Genomic DNA, 16,703 nt, shown 5'->3' with positions numbered 1-16,703 from the left:
ATGTTCTTGTGGTACCTTCTGCTAGAACATAATGCCATTTGGCTTGAAGAATGTTGGAGCTACATACCAATGAGTTGTAACTACAATCTTCCATGACATGATGTATGAAATAATGGAAGATTATGTTGCTGATACATTAGCTAAAAGTATGTAAATAAATACTCATCTCAAAGACTTGGGACCAATATTGGACCACATGGAAAAATTCAATATAAGACTAAATCCTAATAAATGTGCTTTTGGGGTCACATCAGGCAACTGCTAGGATACATTATTTTAGCGAAGGGCATTGAGGTAGATCCTGAGAAAGTTCAAGCTATCATGGAAATGCCTTCACCCCAAAATATCAGTCAAATGAGAGGATTACAAGGAAGACTCTAATCTATTTGTACGTCCATCTCATAGCTCATAGATAAATCACAACCATCCACCAAGACTTTGCACAAGGGAGTGACATACAAATGAAAAGAATAAGGAATGTGAAAGAAGCTTGAATAAAAAAAAAAAAAATCTTGCTAACCCACCTTTACTGATGCCTCCTATTTAGGGGAAGCCTCTCATTTTGTACATATCAGCAACATACACATCCTTGGGCATCCTATTGGCTCAAGAATATCACAACAAGAAATAAATAACAATCCACCACATCATTCGAATATTGGTATTCTATGAAATAAACTATAGCACCATTGAGAAGTCCTACTTGGTAGTTGTCTTTGCTTCCCATAATATTACGCACTATAGGCTTACTCATTCTACCAAACTAGTTGCCAAGATTCATCCATTGAAGTACTTGTTGAGAAAAGCAACTCTGACAAAAAGACTTGCAAAATGGGTAACAATACTAAGTGAGTTCGACATTGAGTATGTGGAAAGGAAAGCTATCAAAGGGAAAGCTATTGTTGATTAATTAGAAAAAACACCATTACTATCTCAACACCCTATGAGCATTAAATTTCCTAATGAATCTACACTATTACTGACGTAACAATCTTGGGAAATGTTCTTTGATGGTTCCTTCACTTAACAAGGGTCTGGTGCAAGGACAATGTTCATCATGTGACCTCATAAGTACTCTCTACCTAAGGCTTACAAGATTCTCTTTCCTTGTACAAAAAACATTGTTGAATATGAAGTCTTAATCAATGGGATGAAAATTTCCATTGAGTGGAGAGTAGACAAATTGAACATATTACGAGATTGAAAGATTATGATTAATCAAGTCAATGACATATATCAAACAATAGATGAGAAATTTTTTCCCTATAAGAGAATGATAGATTACTAGAAGAAGTAATTTTCACATGTCACTTTTTAGTAGATTCCTCGAGAAAACAACTGTTGATATGAGATTAATTTGAAGTGAAGAACCTATAACAGAACAATCATTATTTTTTCAATGATGTCAAACCTACTACCTGTTGGTGAGACAATTGATTTTTGGTCTAAAAGCTATCATTTAGTTGATTGATGAAGAGGATTTGAAAAGAGGAGATAACAATAGCACCTAGAGAAATTTTGAGTTATTTGGTATGTAATTTAAGCACCAAGACTAAGTAAGACATTAATACTATAGTACATTGTTTATCTACTTAAAGTCTAAAATGAAAGATTAATCAAGTTAAGACTGGAAGAAAATCAAGTAAGAAAAGTGTCTGCCAAGCCTTACTGAGCAGTTAGTGCAAGCATAGCAGAAATTAGTGGAAGCCGAGTGTGAATCAAGAGGTGCCGAGAAAAGGTGAAAAATAGTGCAAGCCAAGTGATTGTTAGTATATGTCGAGTGAAGTTTAGTTGGTGCCAAGCATCAATAAACTTTAGTATTTTCTGAGTGAACTAGTGTTGGCCGAGTGACAGAACATTATAGATGCCAAGTGACAACAAACAATGTTAAATCAAAGATTTGGCAAATTTGAGCCTACTATTTTGTTTTCTTGAATTGCGTGAAGCATGTGGAAGATAACTATGATGAGCTGGTGGCATAGAATTTAAGGTATACCATTTTGAGGCAAATTCAAGGAAGATTGTAGAAGAAGCTTCTAGAGGAACCAAATAGAAAATTGGGTAGATTCATTGTATCCTACCCAATCCTACCTAACCCCGAAATGGACGATTGTGATTAAGTAGAAAAAGATCTTAATTCTTTATTTATAGAGATAGTTGGTCAAAACCAAAGGTTGTCATGTGTGAGAACCTAAGGAAGACAAGGAGTCTAGGGTATTACTTCATTCAGTGGCCGAACAAAGGTGATAGTAATTGCCATGCAAAGCAAGAAGGCTTAAGAGTATGAATGCTTGATGGGTGGGTGAACAAGCTATTAGAGCTGAAGTGTATGAATGCCAAACAAAATGGAGGACTGAAACATAGATCTGTAATATGCAAGTGAGTTGTAATTTGTTATTAGATCAAACCTTTCTATTACTTTCTAATCATTGTATCAATCTAGGGTAAATCCTTTGGATTAAGATTGACCAAATAGTCATTTGTAAATCCTTTAACCAGGTGACATTTTAGTGGAATGCTCTAACAAGGCTCACTCCTAATAGGGTGATTGAAATCCTTTAACCGGGTCACATTTAACAGTGTGTATTGTAACCTTTAATAGGTTTGGCCTTATGTAATGTCCTTGATTAGGACATTAGATTTTTAAAAACCAACTATGCATATAATTTCTATTTTTTCTCCCGAATGATCCAAGAATGTTATTATTTCATATATATATATATATATATATATATATATATATATATATATATATTATAGAGTAAGAGTCACGTCCTTTCATTATAATAATTATATTATATTAATAATAATATAATTATATTAATTATATATTTATATTAATAAGCTTAGTTTATATTAATTAATATCATAAAATGTATTATATTAATATTAATATTATAACATATATTAATTTAATAATATATCAACTATATATTTTATTAGATTATTATACTTTATTAATATAGTATGTTGCTACATTAAAATATATCTTAATCATAATTATATTAGATTATTATTATTATAATACAATATACATGATATTATTATATGATTATAATATAATATTACTTTATAAAATATTTTTATTTTAATATCATTATTAATATTAATTTGTATATAATATTTATTTATTATTTAAATTATATGCCAAAATGGAGATATCACAGTCCTCCCCTCTCGAATTTGCTTGTCCTCAAGCAATTGATTTGATCCTTATTAATTCATAGTCAAGATTCATTTTTTTTCCTACATGTGTGTTAGGCACTTGCAAAGTACACATGTTAGTATATAATAGCATGTACAAGAACATATGAATGAAGACACAAAGTAGACACATTAATGCATGAAGACACGATGCAAGCACGAGGTAGACACAAATGCATGAAGACACGAAGCAAACACATTGATGCATGAAGACACAATGTAGACACATAGTACACATGTTAGAATCTAGCTTACAAATTAAAATAAGAAAAGGTAAAGAAATGTTTTACCACTTTGATCGTGAATGTCATGCTCCTTCCTTTATTTAGAGATCAAAAGTTCTTGAAGATGCATATTTTTAACAAATTTTCTATAGCTAGTACTATAATAGGGTGTATAATTCCATAGTGGATGGTAAATTTACTGTTGCTCGAGTTTAGACACGCTCAGCTTGGGGCTCCCTCAGATTTTTATCGATATTGGGATTCTTTTGCCCCAACGCGACCAATTTACTCCTCCCCTTGTGCACACTCCCTACCCACTAGGAACATGCTTAATTTTGACATGAATGGTAGATTTATTGCTTCTCGAGATTGGACATGCTCAACTTGGGGCTCCCTCAAATCTTTATCAATATTGGGATTTTCTTGCCCAACATGACTGATTTACTCCTCCCCCTGTGCACACTCCCTACCCACTATGTACATGTTTAGTTTCATTATGGATGGAAGGTTTACTGCTGCTCAAGTTTGGACACGCTCAGCTTGGGGCTCCCTCAGATTGAAAAATTCATATTGGGATTCCTATGCCCGAACGCGACCAATTTACTCCTCACCTTGTGACACTCCCTATCCATCATGAATTTAAGCACAAATATTTTGAATAACATCTCCTTTTGAGATCCAAAAAGGATTTTTATCCAATTTACTTATCCTTTTATCTTTCAATTTAGACACAAAATTAATTTAAATATATTACACAAAACATTATTACTCATATAATGTTTTTACTTGTAATGTCCCCTTTAGAGACATTACTCTTTTTTACCTTTGATTTATATTTTAGCCTTAAAAAAAATTAATTTCATTTTATTGTAACTATTTGATTAGAATCATTGATAGTAGGTATTGGACTATTCAATATTCATCACAATAACGAAATGTGTCAACAATAAGAAAGACACTAACATTTATTTTAGAATAACAATATATGTAGAAAATATATAACCTACCTCCATAACTTGTGTGACCACTAACACTTGTCTTTTGATTTTGCTTCCTTTATTTGACCACATATAAGCTAGTTCATGATCATCTCTTCGATGGTACAAGTGACCAATGGTAAAGGTCGATTTACATAAGATTTTTGCTTTAAATATTTCTTCGTTCAAATGCCACAAGTGACATAATCATTAACATTCACCTTTTTTCCAATTATAATTCTTCTTTTATCCTTTCGATAATCATATCTTCCAACATTGATGCTAGTTTTTATTTGATTGATGTTATTTGAATTATGTATGAGACTCTTTTGGGCATTCATGTTGCGTCATCTAAAGTTTTGGAATTATAATGATCAAGAGGCTTGACCTCTATTTGTATTCTTCTATTTAAGGATATTTCAAATTTATCAACATACTTTGAAATTCATACCCTATATTTTTCTTTATATAATGGAAAAATAATATCCATGGTGCGATCTGTATACAATTATCTGTGGGGTTTCTTTCATTTCCAGAATCATGCTCATTGATTTTAATATTATAATGAGCCCAATCATGAGATATTTCCACTTATAACTCTTTCACTTCTTTGTTTGCAATTCAATATTCATTATTCAGAATATATCTTATTCTTATTGCTCCAGTGTCTCTACCAATCGCATTGAATATGAGCTATTGTTCTCCTCTGTGCTTTTTGTTTAACTCCTCCAATGTTAATTCATAACTATTTATTTTTAATACATATTGCATTTGATACATTTTTTCATACTTTTCCTTTTACCCAACGTAAGCTATCCGTACAAATCTGGTGCATCTATCTTTAAGTTTGATTTTGTACCTTCATTTTTGTTTGAACTGAGTCCCTTCAAGAATTGAAACATGCTCTTCTATGAATTGATAAAATACTTCCTTTCTGACTACTCCATCTTATCCTCTGAGTTGCATATTATATTAACTGAGGTGTCTCTTAATAGTGGGTTATCGTGTCTGATATCATTACAGAGCAATGGTGGTCATTGATTCTTTATTATAAGTATAACCACTAATTGATTCCATTACTGTGATGATTGTATCATCCAAATATGGTAATAATATATATGAAGTTCCAACATTAATGCCACTCAAAATTTATTTCCCAACATTCTGTTAAATATATCCATAGATTATTACACTCTAAGGTTTATCTCTATCTGACACTGACAGTATTCACTCAATTATTACACTCTAACTTTTGTCTAAAAGAGGTATGCTTCTCCATTGTTTGAAGCTCTCAAACTATTGAATCACATGTAGCTTCCCGCTGGTATTTGGAATAGTACAAGAAATATTCCTTCCTTTGTAATGTCCCTTGATTCCTAATATATCCATGACTTGGAGCTCCTTAATAATCATAGACTCTCAGTCTAGAAACTATGGTCACTACGTGATAGACTTCTATTGATTTCTTCTAAACTAATTTGAGAGGTCTACAAACATTCTCATAAGTGTGCATCATGAGTAATATCCTTTTGAGGATCATGGTTGATAGAAATACGACTTGATTCTTAGAATTATCGATGAAAAATTGGAGGCTTGTGCTCTGATTGTGTAGCAGACAACTAGTTTCAAGGAGCATGCAATATATGGGAAGTACATTTTTGTGGTGCGCTGTATCTGCATAGGAGTCTTGGACGGGTCAAGCCAATAAGGCCATCCACTTTATTTTATTCCTATTTATTGCTTTCATATATGTTTACCCTTTGATGTTGTATACTTTTCTCATGTTAGTGGGGTTCCAGTACCATGCCACTAACAGATTCCTTTCTTTCACTAGTGGAGTTTTTCCTCTGTTCGTTGATAATATGACATTGTCTGCTGCATCCTCTATATCATTTATCTCCTTATTTGTCTAACATATGAACCGATCAATGAGAAGTCTTTGGTTTGAAACCTAGTTTCTTAAATTATTCGTTCTCCTATATTCTAATATATTTTCTCATGTATTCTTTCCTTGTTGACTCGACATGTGAACTATCCGTGAGAGGCATGAAATATATGAATTGCAATTTGATTCTCTATGTGTTATATATAAAAGTTGGAAGAGTTTAAGTATATTATCAATGAAAGTCTTCACATTTCATCACAAATTCTGGTAGCTTTAATAGTGATATTATAGGATGGCAGAATCGGTGCTCTGATACCAATTGTAATGTCTTCGATTAGGGCATTAGGTTTTAAAAACCCAACTATGCATATAATTTCTATTTTTTCTCCTGGATGATTTAGGAATGTTATTATTTCGTGTGTGTGTGTGTGTGTGTGTGTGTGTGTGTGTGTGTGTGTGTGTGTGTATAAAAGTAAGAGTCAGGTCCTTTCATTATAATAATGATATTATGTTAATAATAATATAATTATATTAATTATATATTTATATTAATTATATATTTATATTAATTATATATTTATATTAATAAGCCTAGTTTATATTAATTAATATCATAAAATATATTATATTAATATTTATATTATAACATATATTAATTTAATAATATATCAACTATATATTTTATTAGATTATTATACTTTATTAATTTAGTACATTTCTACATTAAAATATATCTTAATCATACTTATATTAGATTATTATTATTATAATACAATATATAATATTATTATATGATTATAAAATAATATTACTTTATAAAATATTATTATTTTAATATCATTATTAATATTACTTTATATATAATATTTATTTATTATTTAAATTATATGCCAAAATGGAGATATCACACCTTTCACAGAGCATCACTTCAGAAGAGTGAGAATTAGTAGCATGTTACTGGTGGTTTTTCCCAAATTAGGTTTCTACATAAAATCCTTGTGTCAAAATTGTGTAAATGTTCTTATGGAGTTTTGTGTTTACATTTTTGTAAAGTTATTTTGACCTAGGACAATAACCTACAAAGTTTAGGTATGATCTAATGGATGCATGCATATTAAGTTTTTATGGATATGGGTCTACTAAGAATTGAAAAGTTTTTTTTGTACATTTGGACCTTGCATAACATATTCACCCCCCTCTTAGTTATTCTAAAGAATTCCAACAACAACAAAGTGGATGATACCATGTCTACTTTGAGTTCCATGCTCTAGATACCAAAAAATGACTTCAGACATGAGTTCCTAGTGGAAATATTATACTACCCTACCTATCACTCCCCTAATTCCTAGCTGATTTTTTTTGTCATAGGATAAGTCTTATCTTTCTACCACCACATCTACTCCTACTTTTGTGACCAGATTGTTCTCAACAATCTAACCCATAATGAAAAATGTCACCTTATCCACAATGCTTTACGATACAACATCATAGAAAATGGCTTATATAGAAGGGGTTTAGATGGTACTCTCCTTAGGTGTCTAGAACCCAATGAGTCCAAGCATGCATTAGGTGAGGTATATGAGGTCATTTATGGATCTAACTCAAATGGCCTGACATTGGCTCACAAACTTATTAGAGCTAGTTACTACTGGCCATATATGGAAAAATAAGCTATTCAATACACTAAATCTTGCAAACAAAGTTAGTTTCATGGTAATTTGATCCACGCTCCATGCAGGGAGATGATTCCATTTGTCACACTATGGCCATTCCAACAATAGTCTTTTGATTTAGTAGGGGATTCACCAATTTTATTTGATTAACATAATTTCATCATCATTGCTATAAACTATTTTACAAAATACTGAAGCCACTGGAAAAACTATAGCTACGTTCATTCTGAATTACATCATTTATAGGTATAGTGTACCCTCCTCAATAATCACTAACAATGGGGGGAAATAAAAAAACAAGGATATGAAATAACTTTGTGCCAAATTCAAAATCACATAGCTTTGGTTTACCATCTACTACCCCCAGGGTAACGGACAAGCAAAAGCATCCAATAAGGCTATCTTAAAAATCCTACACCACCCAGTATGCAAACTTGGAAGGGAATGACACCTTCGAATCATCCCAATTCTATGGGCTTACCATACTAGCATCATAACACCTACTAGGGCTACACCCTTTTCTTTGGTCTATGGAGAAGATGTCATGCTTCCTATTAAGGTCCAATTTCCCACTTTACAGGCTTTTATGAGAGCCCTCATTTCTAATGATGATTACCACATATCTTGGCTACAAGTGCTATATCTAGTGGATGGACATGGATGAGTGATGTTTGATCACTTAAGATCTTACCACAAGAGGATGTCTAAGAGCTACAACAAGAAAGTAAGACCACATGACTTCCAAGTGGGTGACCTTGTCCTGAGGGAGAACCCAAGAATCAACAACATCAGGAACATAAGGGTAAGTCTGAGCCTAATTAGCTCTATCCATACATCATTACTGCAACATTTGGATCAGGCACGCATCAACTCTCTACTACTAAAGGAGAACCACTCAAGGAGCCAATGAATGTCGTTCACCTAAAAAGATTCTACATCTGATATCTTATTGAATCTCTTTGTACATAGCTATATGTCCTTAAAAAAACACTAAAAATTGCAAAAAGTCCTAAAAAAATCTATTATCTTGGTGAAAAGCTAGCAATAGGCACCTTGATAATAACAAAAAAAAATGAAAAATAAAAAAATACCAAATAAAAAGGAAAAAAAGAAAAAAATTGAAAAAGAAGAAAAAGTGTCATTGATGAAAATCTGGCAAACATGCCTCACGGTAGCAAAAATAGAATCTCTACCAAGATGGTGAAAACTTGGTAAATAAGTGCCTCTTATTCAAAATGCTCCATCTATCAATGCACCTCTTGGCTTCTGTATAGTTGTTCTTTGCTTTTGTTTCCTTGCTTGGAGTGCTTTGCTTTCTATAATGTCCTACTTTTTTTGTTCCTCTTGCTCTGCACATAAGCTCCAAATCACTTTGAAATACTACTCATATCTTCATGGATTGCAATTGGTCATAGTCTAGGGGGAACCTACCCTTCTATACTGGGGGACAATTTCCTATACTATCTTAGAGTCTCTTGTGCATCAATTAGTCATTGTCCTAGTCGAGTCCCTCCTACTGTCGCCCTACTGATGAAGAGATTTCCTGCATGCATGTTGAACTTCAAACTTGACATTAATCCACTGAAACACTAACTAAAAAATAAAACTGTTTGAGCTATAATGAGATTTTCTTTGTGTGCTTTTCTTTTACTTTGTTATTCCCCTTCAAGAAACTCTAGGATGTTGATCTTGACTAGAGGAGCAAGGACTAGGGGCATGATATTTTCTTTGTTTCATATCTATTAGTTTAGTTCCAATGATATGAAAGGTCCAAATGAAAGGGGCCTCCACTATAAGAGCCTCTATCTCATGTTATATGGCCACATGTAAATTGACTCATTGTATATGGACACTTCTGTGAGGTTGGTTCTTCTCCTTGTTTGTTTGAGTGAACTCTCTATGCTAGTGTACACACAAATACCCTAGCTATGAAGTGAATGTAAGGGTCACTGCAGCTACATATAGTGGACTTTTGTCTCAGGCCATAAACAATAATGGGTTGTTGCAGACATAATACTTAAATTTACTTAGCATGAGAAGGAACTCTCACATGTTTGGTGTGCTTGTACACAAGAAACATTCTAGTCATCTTGATGCTTATGCCATGATTCTTATGTTGACTTGCTAAATCAATAGAAAAAGATGTTTTGGTCATTCTAGTTTCTTGTGCCTTATTGCTTACATATACTTTTGATAAAACTTTGAATAATGTCACATTCATATTCTCGTGGTAGCAATACTAGTGAGGATTTTATGATAACTATAGCCTTACCAAAATAATGCGCAGTGATGAAAACTATATCATGATGGTTCAAAGACCAAATCTTAGATTTTCATTTTCTAGGCTTGCATTTCATCATGGTTTCACTTAATCACTCACTCACATTTGATATAATGAGAGATGTGAAGCTCTCTATATGTGTCACATCTCCACCATGACTAGACAAGTGATTGATTGCTTTCCCTATCCTTTCGACCTTGCTCAAAGCTCTATCATGAACCAAAAAATAAATTCATGAGATTTTTGTACCATTTTCATATTCATCCATATACATATACACCTACATCTCACATCATACATTTTCATTTGAAAAAGAAAAAGAAAGTTCATCATCCATACATCTCATATACATAGAAAAAAATCATACTTTTCCATCTCATATACTGCATCTAATGGACATTTACATCTCAAATCATGTAAGTTAGAAATCCATACATTCATCATATTTGCTTAATAGATAGGAAAGTAAATATAACATCTAAGATACATCTCATGAAAGCATCACAAACACATAGAGATCATTGCACACAATATCAAAATATGAGCTCACAAACACAGACACAGACACACATATCGAGAGTAAAAAAAGGTGATGATATACGAAATCTATGCTATTCGAGCATTTTCAATATCATATTGATACAAAAAAATGATTTCAAGACATCTAATGATCACTAAGTAGATCACAACAAAATTGAATCAAGAACCCTAACTACATCCCTCTCCCTCATCTCCTAGAGGTGGAGTAGGTGGTAGTGCATCTTCCTATGATGGAGGGGTCACTCCATATGAGGTTATGATATATTAATCTAAATACTGGATTACATGCCTCTCTATGAGCACAACCACTACATAATCTGGGTAGTCATATGCCTCCATAGAAAAGTGGTGGTGGGAATCCTCTCAAGCATGTAAAAACTACCTCTGTAGCTCTATGATCTCATCCTTGAGGTTGATTAGGTCTTGATCTCTATCCACAATCAAGATGGAAAGCTCTCGATCCCTATTTGCCACTCTAGAATCCCTCACTACAACCTAGATCTATAGATCTGCCACCTACCTTTGTACAGTCTGAGATCTCTCTCTCTTGCCCTCTTTAGTGCCTATTGCATATGTGCTAACAAATATCTAAGGGAAGGTCCTTGTGTAGGCTGCTCTTGCATCTCCTCATCTCCACCTCCTCCTATATTTGGTTGAAGCTGGTCATTGGCCTATGCCTATTGCACTCATGGTGCCTTCATTCGTTGTCTCTAAGCATGGCGCATAGCCTTCTCTACCAAACTATCATCTCCTCCCTGCTCCTCTTCTCTAACTTCTCTTAGCGAGCTGCCCTCTCCTCGAGGTGTTGCTACTCCCTGTTCTTGGATCCACCCTCATGAAATGAGGAGGTATATGAAACTATATGACCCTCTATTGGGGTCCTTGCTATTGGCATTGCTGCTATATTGGCTGGAGGACTGGGGTCTGCTATGACTATACTCTAGGAATTGCCTAAACCCATGGCCCCATCCCCACTAGATATATAAACTAAGGATAGAGATGGATCAAAACTCAGTCTCTATATCTTGTGACGGTTCTTGCATATGCAAGCTCTAGGAGATAATCCCACTTGCTAGTCACCATCCATATTATCTCCTATGCTATCAAAGTGGCATTCAACAATGCACCCCAACCCTTCTTCACCTTATTGATGAAAAGGGTGTAACTTGTGTACTCCTCAAAGAGGTCCTACATCCTCCCAAACTAGCTCTATACTCGAGATGGGAAATCTCTCAAGGTATTATAGAGATTGACCCATCAAAGGTCAGGGGACTAACATGTAGCCCACCTATGTCCTCTCCTCAATCCATGCCTTTGTCTATCTCCATGGCCTCCATATCACTGAGGCCAAATCATTTGATGCTCTCCTCCTATTCCCAAGCTTACCTAACTAAGGTTGGGTGATCTCTGTGCTATATCTCATGATGTAAGCCCCCCCTCTTTTTGCTAGCCCTTGAATATTGGCCTCGCTATAGGGAGACACTCCTAGGCCCAGATCCTACAATACTATCAAACCAATTTCCATGATCTTCACCCCATGATAGACCACCTCATGCATCTCATGGTACATATGAGCTAGTATGCACTAAATACATCCAAATGTAGCTGGTATCAAAAACATCTCCTCTAGTTGTCTACCCCATCCACATCAAAATCCCTAATGGTTGTTGTTCGACATCAGAATGTAACCAATGAATCCCACTAAGATGCAAGCCAAAAAGTGTATGGCACCATACTGCCAAACCAACTCATCCCATAAGATAAATCTCTCCAAGGTGTCCCTGTCTCCAAAGACTTGGTACACTACCTCAATCTTGGGTTGTCCCTATGAATCATATGAAACTATGACATCATGAAATAGAATCCAAAGAATCTTGTAAATGTCCTCAAGGGTGACTGTCATCTCTCCTATAGGCAAGTGAAACTCATCCATTTCACTATGGAAATGCTCAACCAATGTTGTTAGTAGTTCATTTTTCACCTGAATATTGGGGAACTTACAGAGATGGGAGAAGCCCAATACATTGAGGTATGCCACCTCTATCTGAGACAAGTGCTTTGCCAAGCCTTGTGTGTTCTAATAAGTGGATCTAAACTCAACGATAGGCAAGTCCACCTGCAACAAAAACATAAAACAAGCTAACATCAAGACTCGACCACAAAACATTCTAAATGAATAAAAAACACAAGACATGAAATTATTTGCAAGTTTTAAACAAGTTGATGAATCCATTCAAGAAGACAATAAAAATATAACTCTCAACATACCAAAATTCCTCTCTATTTTTGTATGAGGAAACAAAATCAACAAAAAAATGATGTATAGGCTCGTACGATCCAAAATCAAGTATTATACGAGTATTTGATCTTGTACAAGGTTTGTCAACTATGTGCACAAAACAAGACTAAAATAGGGTATGTCTGTATAGGAGGGGGGTGCCTCTCGTACAAGCATTCTCGTAGACCCATATGAGTAAAGACACCAAAAAATGAATGTTGCAAAGGCTTATATGATCCTAAATTAAGCTCTATACAAGCTACTGATAGACTCGACCTAGAAAAAATGATAAAAATAAAAAATTTCAACAAAAATTTATAAAATTTGAATCAAAATGAGGAGAATTGTCAACTTACAGGTGGTGGATAGTCAATCACTTGGGCATGACGTCTTTGGAGCTTGAATCGATGGTCTCTGATGGAAATTCTCTCCATGGTCTCAAAGCAACATCACAAGAAGATAAATGAGAAAATGACATGAATGACCTTTTAAACTCTTATATAGGTTTTGACCTAATTTTCAAAAGTGCTCTAATTGACATGAAAATCACCCTACCTAATTGGATGGTCCTAGATCCATTTTATGAATCAAAATTGAAATTTGACACTCCTAAATAGCTGAACAACACGATTTTAATTTTTGGAACTGATGTGATCAACAACTTGTGCAATCCATTTTTCTAATTCCATGTTCATATTAGAATCTTGTCATATCAACAATTTCTCAAAATTTTAAAATTTTTCCATAAAAGTTAATCCTCACCAAAATTGGCTAGACTTGGACACACTTGGTCAACTAAGACCATAAACCTTGATAAAAGAACTTTAAATATGCTTAAAATTAATCTCAATATGTTATGATTTGTTCTACATTGTTCTAAATCCTCAATTGCATCTTTGAATCTCATCATTTCTTCTTTATAATCATTCTAATGTGTCATCTTTCAATTTTTCTCCCGAGGGGGTAGGATGGATGCATTTCTTTAGATCAATCGAATCTTACTTCAAAACTAATCTGATTTAAATTCAAAGTCCTTATTGCTAGGGGCATCTCATCACTAGGGGCATATTTAGTTACCCATATCTTTTGTCAAACTGGGTATTAGACCATGATCTACTCATAGCCATCTCAAGTCTTTAGGGGCATATTATATTTTCCTCCAACTCATATTAATTTGGTATTGTCTTATCTATTGATCAGGTGATTGAATTTCTATTGGTCATTATGGTCAGCTCATGACACTCTTCATCATGACTCAATGGACAAGTATCCAAGCATTCTACCTAGACTCCTAAGGACTAAGCCTCATTCTGGGGATGATCCTATGACTCATGATAGGTCTTGTTATCTTTAATGGATCTATATCTAGGTGTCTTATTTAGAATCTGGAGGATTAAGATTCATTCTAGAGATGCTCCCAAACTCTCTTTTAGTCACCCTTCAATGGACATGTATGTAGATGTTTTATCTTGATTCTTGAGGATTAAGCTATATTCTAGGGATGATCCTATAAACCGTGAAAATTCTTAGTCTTTTAAAAATGTACCGGTATCTAGGTGTTCTATCTAGACTCTAGAGGATTAAGCTCTATTTTGGAGATAATCCTAAACTCTTCTCAATAGATAGGTATTCAACCCTTCATCATCTATATCAACTAAATTCCCAAGGATTCAAATTCATTCAATCAAGTTCAAAATTAATTTTATCTCATCCATCGAGCTTTGTATCATCGAAATCAAAACTGATCTCAGTTCTCATTCTATGCTTCAGAGTCAAATTATTCTTTGAATCAATGTGATACTTGCACATCAATTCAAGGAGGAGAAAATGTAATACCCTAAAATTGGTCTCCTAAACCAATTTGTTCCTAACTTCGAAAAAAAATCCTATGATCAATAAAGTCCTATAATTACTAGGCATTTCTAGTCCCATTTGGCGCTACTTGATTTGAATATCAATTGCATAAAATCCATAATTTTCAATAATCATTTAACTCTAAAAAATCCCTAAGTATTCAATTAAAATTGGCTAGCTAAACCTATTTGATTAATTAATTAAATATAAAGTTGTAACACTTTCTAGATTAAATTAATTCACCTTGGTCAATAATACATGACAAAAGGGATTTATTAATTCATTTAAAATTAAGATGTCTCCACATATTCATTTATTTTAATTTAAATATTCAAATGTGAGGCACCTTTTGGAATATCCAAACGTGAGACACTTTTCAAAAAGAATCTCCAAGATGAGACAAATGGTAGGTGGAAAGACATGTCATATTCCCACTCCTGCAAAATCTCCCATTTTTAGTCATATTCCCTCCACTCCTCTACTTGGACTTTTGACTCTCTTTTCATAAAAATAGAGATCTCTCATCTCTCACAAAGGATCCACATTTGAGTAATGAAACTCTTTTGAATTGAGACTCACTCTTTGCATCTAATCTTCGTTGCATAGTATTCTCATTTCTAATTTGGCATTTGCATAAATTTTAGATTAATTTGTTCTTTTCTTTTAAATAGATTAGATCTCGTTCCTATGCATTGGAAAATCTAAAAAACATAGTTAAATCTTGCACGCATTCTAGTCTAGATTTCTTCATTTTACTTTTTCTTAGTTCAATTTTGCATATTTTATATACCTTTGATTCATCTATTGGCATAGAAAATACAAAAAAATATAGTTCTACATTGCATTCATCTTTATTATATCAAATACTTCATTCTAGCTAGGTCTTATGGTTGTTGAAGCTCTTGATTTTGAGAGCACATACTCAAACCCCTCCTAGATAGAAGGCAACATGCCAATTTTCTTGGCTATTTCAAGATGAGAAATCTCATGTTGATGCCTAGTTTACTCTAGCATGTAATGACTATGTTGAAGTGTGTGTTTTACATCTTTTGAAACATACAGGTACCACCATGTGATATCTCTCATGTCATTTTAGCACTTTATTGTAATTGGACTAAGTTTTTCTCTCAAAGCAAATAAACCAAATTTTGTCCTAACTTTTTTGTGTATTTCTTTATCTTGGAAGAGTCTTTCAAAAGATTTATAGCACCTATTAGCAATTTATTCATCCACATATGGCTCTACTCTATATGGAATAACAAGCATTTCCTCACTATAGTACATCAGAGATGGAGCATATGGAAGGAGATGCAATGGGGTGGTCATCTTTTCTCAATGATGATAGATGATACTTCCCACCTTATTGCATAAGGTTTCACATTTTGTTGAGTTAACATTATGTGTCAGTATGAAAAGTTTCACTTTCTCTACCATTGTGTCAATTCCATCATGACATCATCCCCTAAACATAGTATCTACATCAAAAAGATGAACATAGTCATGATAGGTTTAGTTAATTCCAATAAAAACTGCACACATGCCCACCAACTATCATCCAAGATCAATGCCTTGAACTTTTGGGCCCTTTATAAAAGTGAAGCCTCCCATACAACCCATTGATTGGAAAAAATCATTTGGCTCAACATCCCTTGAAACTTGAAACTTCATATTCCAAACTTTGGCTAGAGGGAGATTCACTCAACTTTGTTAATTGTCTAAATGGCCTCTTTACTCCCTCTTGGACCATAGATAAAATTATTAAGGAAAATGACAGTCTCTCCTTAATA

Source organism: Cupressus sempervirens, chromosome 3 (assembly GCF_028749045.1).
Source record: "Cupressus sempervirens isolate cs-2001-9-10 chromosome 3, ASM2874904v1, whole genome shotgun sequence".
NCBI lineage: Eukaryota > Viridiplantae > Streptophyta > Pinopsida > Cupressales > Cupressaceae > Cupressus > Cupressus sempervirens.
This window is presented reverse-complemented; position numbering follows the sequence as displayed.